Raw genomic sequence first — 10,692 nt, 5'->3', positions numbered from 1 at the left:
ATCTGCTTTGTACTTTTATTTTTCTTTATCCCCCATGGTACCTACTGGTGCCTTGTAAGCAGACACAAGAAGAGGAGGAGGAGGGTAGGGAAGGAGGCTCCTAAACTTCTTGAGCCATAGCTGAAAACACAAAGGCAGGAGACAAAACAAAACTACCAAGAATAGTGTGTAATGGGAACTAAATATTCTCTTTAAAGATCAAAAACTTCCAAGAAGATGGAAGTTTTATTTAAGGCTTCAGATCCCCATCACTTGTGGATCACGTAGCTTTAAAAAACATTCTCTGCCCTCATTCTTCTGGAAGATCGAGACCTTCCTCTGGCCTAAGGACACATCCTCTCTCCTCCGTTTTCCCCTCGTTGATCTTTCAGTGGGTATGACAGTCACAAAATAAGAGTTCTGGAGAAGTGTGGGAGAAAGGGCATCATCCTCATCATCTAGGGCTGTGCTCATTCTGTTTGAGTTTGCTTTCAACAGGTTTCTTTAGGCAATCCGATCATTTCATGCTCCTCCATCAGATTTCCTTCTTTTAGTCCTGATTTTTTGTTTGCTGCTGTTATTTTGATAAAACTACAACAGGGTTTCAAGGTAGTTGATTTTTGTTCCGTTTTGTTTTGTTTTTTGAGATGGATTCTCACTCTGTCACCAAGGCTGAAGTACAATGGCATGATCTTGGCTCCCTGCAACCTCCACCTCCCAGGTTCATGTGATTCTCCTGCCTCAGTCTCCCAAGTAGCTGGGATTACAGGTATGTGCCACCATGCCTGGCTACTTTTTGTATTTTTAGTTGAGATGGGGTTTCACCATGTTGGCCAGACAGGTCTCGAACTCCTGTCCTCAAGTAATCCGCCCATCTCGGCCTCCCAAAGTGCTGGGATTACAGGTGTGAGTCACCACACCCGGCTGATTTATTTTTTATTATTAAACCATGAAATACTTGAAGCATACAAAACAGTTTAGATAATAATGTTACAGACACCCATATACCTACTGCTCAGATCAAGAAATGAAACATTAAAGATCCAAGCAAAGCCCCGGCCCCATTACCTACCCTTCCACTTCACAGTAAATCACTATCCTGATATCAGTAGTTATCAATCCCATGTAGGTTTTAAAATATTTAGTGGATGGACTTATGACCATAAATAATGTAGTCTTTTAAAGGTTCACATAAATGGAATTAGAGGGCATATATATTCTTCTGAAACTCACCTTTCCCATTCATTATTATGTTTTGGGGATTTATTCATGTTGATACATGCATTGCTAGTTCATTCATTTTCACCCTTGTATAGTATTCCATTGCATGCAAAATAACACAAGTTATTTCTCCATGTCAGTATGTTTGTTTCCTTTTTGTTTGTTTTCATAACAAACAATGTTCTGATGAGCACTCTTGCATTAGTTTCCTTTTACCCAGATGCAAAGTTTTTCCCAGGGAATAAAACCAGAAGGGAAATCACAACCTAGAATTGTGGGGTGTGCACAGTTTCACCTATCTCCAAATAGCTGCAAGTAGTTACAACAATTTACACTCCCAGCAGCACTGTGTGAGAGATCCTGTTTACCTATATCTTCACTACATTTGTCACTTTCAGGTTTTAACGTTTGTAATTTGATAGCTATATCTATTTGTCGTGTGCTTTCACCTATTACTTATATAATGAAAAAGTTTTTACAAGACAAAACAACTTTTAAGATATTTACTGGATGTGAAAAATAAAAACACGATTCCACAAAGGTATAAACAAACCCCGAAAAGTAGATGCATGTCCGTATGTGTCACAGAATGCATTTTTAAAAAGAAATTTCCATCTGTATTTATGAAATGTTGGTTTCTGAGGGGTTGGTCACATCTACAGAAAGGATCTTGGTCCCTTAAACTGTTCCCTGAGGACATTCTGCATTCTGGAAGGTAAATAGAGTCCTGGGCTTCATCAGGCAGTGTGCAAAAAGCACCACCACCACATGGCCCTGACAGAAGTGGCCCTCCATGGCTCAAATTGTGACCATAATTTGAAGATACTCAGAGATTTTTTTAAAAAAAATTAAATAGAAGAAAGAGCAGAAACAGGGAAATCAGCTTTGATCAACTATATCCACAATTGGCTTTTTCCTCCCTGTAAATATAATAATTTTAATGATACAACATTTAAAATTATGTAATGTTTTAGGCATCATTATTAAGACCAAATACAGCTTTTCTGAGCTTATTTAAGCCTGAATAAGGAGTAGAAGAAGATGATCTTAAGAGATGCTCTTCAAAAATCTAAGATTGCCCTTGTCTATTTTCATAGAAATTTCTCTATTAAAAGTAGATATCTAGAGAGTAGTCTTTTTTCCCCTTTTTGGATATTTAAATTTCTAATGCTTACATGATTAACTGGGTGATGAATTTAGGGTCATTTTTGTTTTCTTCATTATGCTTTTTGGTTTGTTGTGCTTTTTTATATAGCATAACTAACACCCAATATATCTATTTTTTAAGCCCCATAGGATTTAAAATACAAATGACTCAATTTTCTTTCCTTTTCTAGGAGAAAGGGTGAAGGGCTGGTAATGACGATAAACATTGGTTGTTTCTAAAGCACCTCTTTTCTAATTAGATCTGCTTACACCTGATACAGCATGAGATCATTTATTATCCATGTTTCCTGGTTGAATTACAGAACTGTTGTAGATCATAGGCTCTAAAAATCAAAACAAATTTGAAGTTCCTCACAGATACAAATGGTGACTTCCTGTTAGGAAGAGCACGGCAGTTCAGAATCTTGTCTAGATTCTTCTGACACAAAAGAGGATTATATCGCCAAAGCTTTTAATGTGCGGTGGGGAGGGAGAAAAGGAAGAGGAGGGAGATGACCTTGGGCTTTGGATTTACTATGACCCGCTTCTGGGTGAACGACAACTGCCTTTGTGGATCTGAGAGACCAAAGATTTGAACAGAAAGGACTTATGTGGAAAGCTTTGGTACTAGATTTATGCCACACATCCCAGTTTTCTTTTGCTATTCGAGCATAAACCAAAAAACAATTTAGCCCAATTCCTGTAGGTTTAATCATTTGAAACTAAGTAAATAAGAACATTAAATTAATCTTATGTTTCTATATTGCATTACTTTTTCTTTTTCTTTTTTTTTTCTTTTTTTTTTTTTTTTGAGACTCAGTCTCGCTCTGTCACCCAGGCTGGAGTGCAATGGTGCAATCTCAGCTCACTGCAACCTCCGCCTCCCGGGTTCAAGTGATTCTCCTGCCTCAGCCTTCCAAGTAGCTGGGATTACAGGTGCCAACCACCACACCCAGCTAATTTTTGTATTTTTAGCAGAGAAAGGGTTTCGCCATAATGGCCAGGCTGGTCTTGAACTCCTGACCTCAAGTGATCCACCCACCTAGGCCTGCCAAAGTGCTGGGATTACAGGCGTGAGCCACCATGCCTGGCCAATCTGTACTGCATTACATTTAAACATAAATCTGGTTTTGGGTAATCTGATTTCCAAGGAAGAATAATTTACTTTTGTAAGGGCTGGAATTTTAACCCAGAAACAGACCTAATAATTTGGCATTCATCAAAACATAACTTTTTCCCATTGGACTTAAAAGGTGATATGGGGTGGAAATTGCTGTTTACCTTAAAAATAGTTTGCAAGCCAAACATTCTCTTCTAGGCCGATGAACAAACTCTCTGAGCATAAACTTCTAAGAGAAAACACTTCCAATTATCTAAAAACAAATAATTCCTCTTTTCTGGCTGTATTAAACTCTCTATGCATCTTTCTCCCAAACTTCAATGTCTCATTAAAAAAAGCCTTTTATGGCTTTCCCTGGAGAATTATCTTACAAATCAATGGCATAGCTTCAATAACTCTTTAATAACTTTCCTGTCTTCCAAGACAAAAATGATCAGTGTTCTTCATTACAGTAAACGCATTTACAAGCTGCTGTGTCATCTATAAATCCCTTGGTTAGAGACCAACTATATATATTTTAAAATAGAATGTTAGAACTAGAGAGTGTCTTAGAGTTGATCCAACACAAGCTGCCTAATCAAATCCCCTGGACAACCTTTGGAAATACTGATGCTAGGGTGTACCCACACCAATTAAATCAGAGCCAATTAATCACCAATTACATTCATTTAAATCAGATAGGGCCCAGTCACCAGTATTTCTTAAGAGTTTCCCGGCCAGGCACAGTGGCTCACACCTGTAATCCCAGCACTTTGGGAGGCCGAGGCGGGTGGATCACGAGGTCAGGAGATCGAGACCATCCTGGCCCATATGGTGAAACCCTGCCTCTACTAACATACAAAAACTTAGCCAGGCATGGTGGTGCGTACCTGTAGTCCCAGCTGCTTGGGAGGCTGAGGCAGGGAACCCCGGAGACAGATGTTGCAGTGAGCTGAGATCGCACCACTGCACTCCAGCCTGGCAACAGAGCAGACTCTGTCTCAAAAAAAAAAAAAAGCTTCCCTGGTGATTCTGATATATAGTGAAGACCAGGAACCACTGATCTTGTCCAACCGCCTCATTCCACAGGTAAGGAAGCTGAGGCCCAGAGTTATTAAGTGACATTCCTGAAGATTCTGAGATTATATCTCAGAATTTGATTCCAAAAAGGGACCACAATATGAACCCAATTCCCTGGGAGCTCCCAGAAACCAGCTATCTAACAGCCAGTCTGACTGCTGCCTTTACCCTAGGAGTTCACTGCTGTCATGTTGCATATCACCCTGTGGGCTGGAACATACCTCCCTCCTGCCATCCTCACCAGAAAACAACATCCTAATTCTCAATCAATATTAATGGTTTTCTTTATTGCTTCTGCCAACCCCTGTCCCCTGCTACTTCTCTTTAAAGGAAATTATAACAACCTCTTCTAAAAAACTTCATTCGGTGGTAAACTGAATTTCCAGTGTAGTGATGAACTAAAAGCCTCCATATAAAGAAATGACTTCAGGGCAACTTCTGGAGGAAGGAATAATTTGCTGACAGGTGGTCTGAAGCTTTGCTTTCAGCAAGTGCTGGACCGAGGACAGCAGAATTAGTGCAGGGACCCGGAAGCAGGTCAGGCTCCTAAGTATTGGGTGTCCCATTGCATTGCTGACCCCTTCCCAGATTCTGGAAAGGAATAAACATAATTGACCAACGAGGGTTTAGTGAGCACCTCCTGGTAAACATGACTGAAGGTGTGAAAACTCCTCAAGGGCCATCTCCTTTGCATATTCTGCCCCACCCTATGTGCACATCCCAATTCTGCTAAACTATTTTTAAATAACCCAAAAAGTGTTTGTTTTACTAAAAAAAAAGTCCTTTGGGGGCAAGAAGAAAAGGACAGCGGACTTGTGAGAATAAGGCATCAGAACGATGGGAGAGTTGAATGATCACTGGACCAGGAATCTGAAGACATCCATTCCAGCCCTGCTGCTGCCACTCATGGCTGTGTGTGTTGGGAAAAGTCCATGTCTCTGGGCTTCGTTTTCCTCATAGGTAAAGCTCAGATAATACCTATCCTGACTGCCCCATGGGCCGGGTTATGAAGACCAAATAAAGAGATAATTAAATGTAGAGATAATTTATATAAAAGCATACTTATAATAAGCTGCACATTAAGAAAGAACAAAGAAGATGAAAAGAAATCTGTATCACCAGATAAATTAAAACATTCAGCACTAAATTCCAAAACAAAAGAGCTGATTATAGAATGATTCAGCAATATAATAGCATGATTAACACCCCAACTGTAAGTCAGGCAGACCCGGAGTCAAATCTTAGCTGTGTTAGTTTCCCTCTCTGAGCCTCAGTCTTCTCAACTGTACAATGGGAATTATGGTGGGATTTTTCTTGGATATTTGACAAGGTTGACATTAGATAATTACATAAAGAGCTTAGCTTAGTGGCTGGCATATAGTAAGTGCTCAGCAAATGTTAGCTGCTGGTTATTGCTGTCATCGTAGCTGTTATTGTCATTACTTCCCCTACCTCACAGGGTTGTAGTGAACAGTTGGGAACAAATTTTTAAAGCAGTGACACATAGAAATCATTCAAGAGATGGTCATCATTACTCTACCTGAGTCACGAGCTCTCCCTCCTGACAGAGGCAGAAATATTACTAAAGGCACATTTTCAAACTCTTCCCTTTCTCACCAAGAGATTTCCTTTTGACCTGGTCCAATTCTTTATTGACTTTGAGTAAGATCAGGTAGACTGTGAGAGTTCTAGTTAACCACCCTCATATTTCTGTCACAGGCACAGCAATCATTCATCTCTAGGGGCCCCAGATGTTAAGTGTATTTTTCAAGGTAGAAGCAAGAGTTGGTCCCTTTGGTATTAGCTCTATGTCCTACAACTAAATTAGGGTGGCTGGCAGGGATCCAGCTGATTAGCAGAATTATCAGACACCACAGGCAAAGGAAAGAAACAAAAGATCAAAGTTATTTGAAAAGCAGTTACAGCCTGGCGCGGAGGCTCATGCCTGTAATCCCAGCACTTTGGGAGGCTGAGGCAAGTGGATCACCTGAGGTCAGGAGTTTGAGATCAGCCTGACCAACGTGGTGAAACCCTGTCTCTACTAAAAATACAAAATTAGCTAGGTACGGTGGTGCATGCCTGTAATCCCAGCTACTCGGGAGGCTGAGGCAGGAGAATCACTTGAACCCGGGAGACAGAGGTTGCAGTGAGCCGAGATTGTGCCATTGCACTCCAGCCTGGGCAACAAGAGCGAAACTCTATCTCAAAAAAAAAAAAAAAGATCTGTTACATGAAATGTGGAGTTATGTGCTGTGTCTGTGCATGACAAATCACTGATCCTACCGATGTGTTCACTTGAATAGAGAAAACACAGAAGGAAAGAATCACAAAAAGTTCAGGCATAAAATACTTGATGTGAAATTTCACACAAAACACATGCAAATATAATATGAATAATATTCTCTGAAAGTGCTAGAAATATTAGTTGAGTTCCTTACTCTGTTAAAATTCTACAAGTAATGTGTATAGAGACCTATTAAATCCAAATGAGGAAAAAATAAAAATGAATTAAGATCATTCATAATCAAACCTCCCAGAGATGATGCTGTTAACCTTTTGATATACTTTCATACATATTCCTACCTGTGTATGTGTAAAAATAGCAATTTTCCCCAAAAGGAGTTATAATAACTCTAGTTACTTAAGTTTTTAAAAAGCGCAGGGGAAGATTGAAGACTTAATGAATTAAATAACGATAACTAGTTTCTCCTTTTGATTATGTGAGTAAAATATACGAAAACATAGTGTTTGTCCTTTAGTAATATTGACAGATAATATTTATAAGCATTTATATTGTGCCAGGTACTTCCCTAAAGTCTATATACAAATTAACCCCTTTGGTTTTCATAACTGCTCTAGGAAGCGGGTACTGCTCTTGTTCCTGAAGACAAGGCACAGTACGGTTAAGTAATTTTCCCCAAAGTCACACAGTAGGTACAAGGCTAAACTGAAGCTAGAGCCCATGCAGTAGGGTTCCAGTGTCCATGTGCCACCTTCCTATGATGCTTCTTGACAGAGGTCCAACATCGATGCAGAATTGGAAAGGAGTAACTCCCTTGTGCTTATCCATACCTTGGGAGTGAATAATACATAGTAGAGTGATTGCTGAGCTAATCATAAAACTGTCAACCATGTTGAAAATCACAACGCACCCAGATCATCTAGGAAATAAATACTGATTAAAATAAATAGAGCTTGCATTTCACAAGCAAAGACAGAATGATGATCTTGGAAGGTGGGATAGAGGCGATACAGCCAACACGAGCTTTTTTCAGGGCTGTACTGTCTGTGTTTAGGTATATGACTTAAAGGTTAGACTGCCAAGAATTTTTTTAAAGGTTGACACATCTGTGGCTGCATTTCCCCAGAGCACCGTAAACTGCAGTCTTGCCAAAATTAAATAAAAGGATTGACTGTTCTTCCTCTGCCTTAAGAGTGTCACCATTTGAACTGTGTGGGGAATAGAGCTACTATGAACTCAACATTCAGGAATCATTTTCTGCTTGGGTTGTAACCAGAACTCCTTATTGTGACTATGGTCCTACTAGTCACAAAGGGCCCAATGAAAGGAGATTCAAACACTCATCCCTTCCAATAAAGATTTGGAAAAGGCAAACCACGTGGAGCTAGGAAGGTACATAACTCTATCACAGGAACTGCCTATGATGGGGTCTACCCCAGGCTATGCCATGTGTAGGTCACCAGAGAGACCAAAGAAGAGTAAAACTAAAAAGTATTTTTATGGCATGTTATCAGTACCCAATGGGAAAAGGGAGCAGGAGACAGTATCTTAATCAGGAAAGCTAACAACTACATCAAACGTCCCCTTCATCTCCGTAGTATCCCACAGTAACAGTTTCTTTCTTTCTCATGTTACAGTGGGAAGCAAACTGGCACTGGTGGAGGGCTGTGCTCCTCGTAGTCATTCAGGGCCTCGGGTCTCTTCTTCCAGTGGCTCTGCCATCTCCCAGGACCTCAGGGTCCTCTGCTAGATCCAGTGGACAACCCAGGAGAAGCAGAGGAAATAATCACATGAGAGATTCAGGGCAAGGCCAGAAAATGGCTGCATCATCCCTGCTCATATTCCATTGGCCAGAACTCAGTCTCCTGGCTGTACTCACCTGAAAGAATGGCTGGAAAATGGGCCCAGAGGGAAAAGAATACAGGAAAGACAGCATTATTTCTGCCATGAGGAGGGGAATGAAATCAATCCAAATTTTGACAAAATGAAAAGATGAGCTTTTACCTAAGTCACTGTCAGATGCGGTGCTTCTTAGGGATAAATCAAGCTAAAGGCTGGGCGTGATGGCTCATGTCTGTAATCCCAGCACTTTGAGGGGCTGAAGCAGGAGCATCGCTTAAGCCTAGGAGTTTCAGACCAGCCTGGGCAACATAGCAAGACCCTGTCTCCAAAAAAATTAAAAATTTAAAAATTTAGCCAAGTGTGGTGGTGTGTACCTATAGTGCCAGCTAACTGACAGGCTGAAGTAAGAAGTTCATTGAGTCCAAGAATTCAAGGCTGCAGTGAGCTATGATCGTGCCACGGTACTCCAGCCTGAGCAACAGAGTGAGCCTTTAACTCTTTAAAAAAAAAAAAAAATTGAGCTAAGGCTGAATTATCAATCAATTAAGAATGTCCTACCCTGCATATCCTTCCATGGCTCTGCCCAACATGACGTGATGATCCTGTGTTCCTCTAGGCCACTGCTTCTCAACAGGGCAGTTTGCCTTGGCAAGGGACACTTAGCAATGTCTAAAGGCATCTTTGATTGTCAGCTTAAGGGAGGGATGCAACAGCCATCTAGCAGGCAGAGGCCCAGGATGCTGTTAAGCATCCCCCGCTGCACAGGGCAGCCCCCGACAACAAAGAATTATCTGGCCCATAATGTCAGCAGTGCCAAGGCTAGGAAACTCTGCTCAAAGTCTTGAGTGTAGGGCCTTGTTCATGCATCTGTCATGATACTTCCATTCATGGGCCATTTTTGAGTGCCTACTATGTGCCAGGTGCTTCACTTATCACATGGTCATGGAATAGTTATTTTCGTATTTCTTCTTCCCCTCCCCCACAAGACTGCAAGGGACAGGGTAAGAACAGGATTGGTTTTAGCACATAATACATGTTGAATACGTGGATGGATGGATGGATGGATGGATGACTTTGTCCCCTGAATCACTGCATCCCATGCTCTGACCCTTTCAGTATATGAAGGAATTTGGTTTATCAAGACTGGCTATTCTGAATGCCTAACAGAACATGAAGGTGATAATCTAGTTTTTTCTTAAGAAGCCCAATGTTCAAAGGAGCACATGACCTAAGAGGCCAGTAATGAAGCACAAAGCTTCACCTTAGTAAGTGAGCTAATCACAAAACCTCACGCAGACCCAAAGATACAGGAAGCTGTATGTACCTATGTGGCAGTAGCTTGGTGAACTCCATTTGATCTGAGCCCTGTATAAGCATCTACTATTCCAGCTCCAATAATATGGCACCTGAGGATACACACAATCCCAAAAGTGCTTGTCATTCGAAGCCTGTCCACACACGAGAAGAAGAGCCCCTTAATGTCATGTCTAAAATAGAAATGTTCTATCTATTTGGAAATTTTGTAATATAACTTCATTTTCAACTTAGCAATGCCAAGTAGAAATGGGAGAAATAAGCACCACATACTTACAAGGATGATGAGGAAAATCAGTCTCCAAGAAGGACTATGTGTCAAGGATCTATGACCATAATTAACAATTGTTTTTGAAAATCTCCTTTTAATCACTTGTGTAAGTGCTGGTTTTGTGGAAGATGACTGTCAGCTACCCCAGCTCTGGCCTGGGGCTACGTCTCAGCCCATCCCTCCTAGAAAAAAGGTTCTCTTAATGGCAGGGAGCCCATTTGATCCAAATGTAAGTTCATGAGGCTCCTTTCCTGGCTCTGTCTCCTTCTCACCTCATTTATTTCACTGCATCCGTTTTCCCATATAAGAGAGCAGAACTCTCACACACTTCTCACAAGCATACCAAGAAGAGATGGAAGGCATTGTTACACACGTGATAACCAAAACACAACTTCATATTTGTAAAATATTTTGCAAGACAGTTCTTTTATATTTGTTATTTTATTTGAACCTCACCTTTAGGCCTAAAGTTCTCTCATTACACCTTTCAATGATTTG

General features: G+C 40.7%; 1 long non-coding RNA gene across 1 annotated transcript; it reads right to left on the bottom strand.

Moving 5' to 3' along the window:
* Positions 1 to 3,164: 3,164 nt before the first annotated feature.
* Positions 3,165 to 8,257, bottom strand: LOC105517445. The gene is made up of 2 exons (XR_001002672.1): positions 6,703 to 8,257; positions 3,165 to 3,221 (listed from the first exon to the last, which is right to left on the bottom strand). It is a non-coding gene; the product is annotated as an uncharacterized LOC105517445 (long non-coding RNA).
* Positions 8,258 to 10,692: the final 2,435 nt, after the last annotated feature.

Source organism: Colobus angolensis, unplaced genomic scaffold, assembly GCF_000951035.1.
Source record: "Colobus angolensis palliatus isolate OR3802 unplaced genomic scaffold, Cang.pa_1.0 Scaffold30, whole genome shotgun sequence".
In the NCBI taxonomy this organism is placed as follows: domain Eukaryota; kingdom Metazoa; phylum Chordata; class Mammalia; order Primates; family Cercopithecidae; genus Colobus; species Colobus angolensis.
Note: the sequence above shows the minus strand (reverse complement) of the source record. Positions and strands in the feature narration are given on the sequence as shown.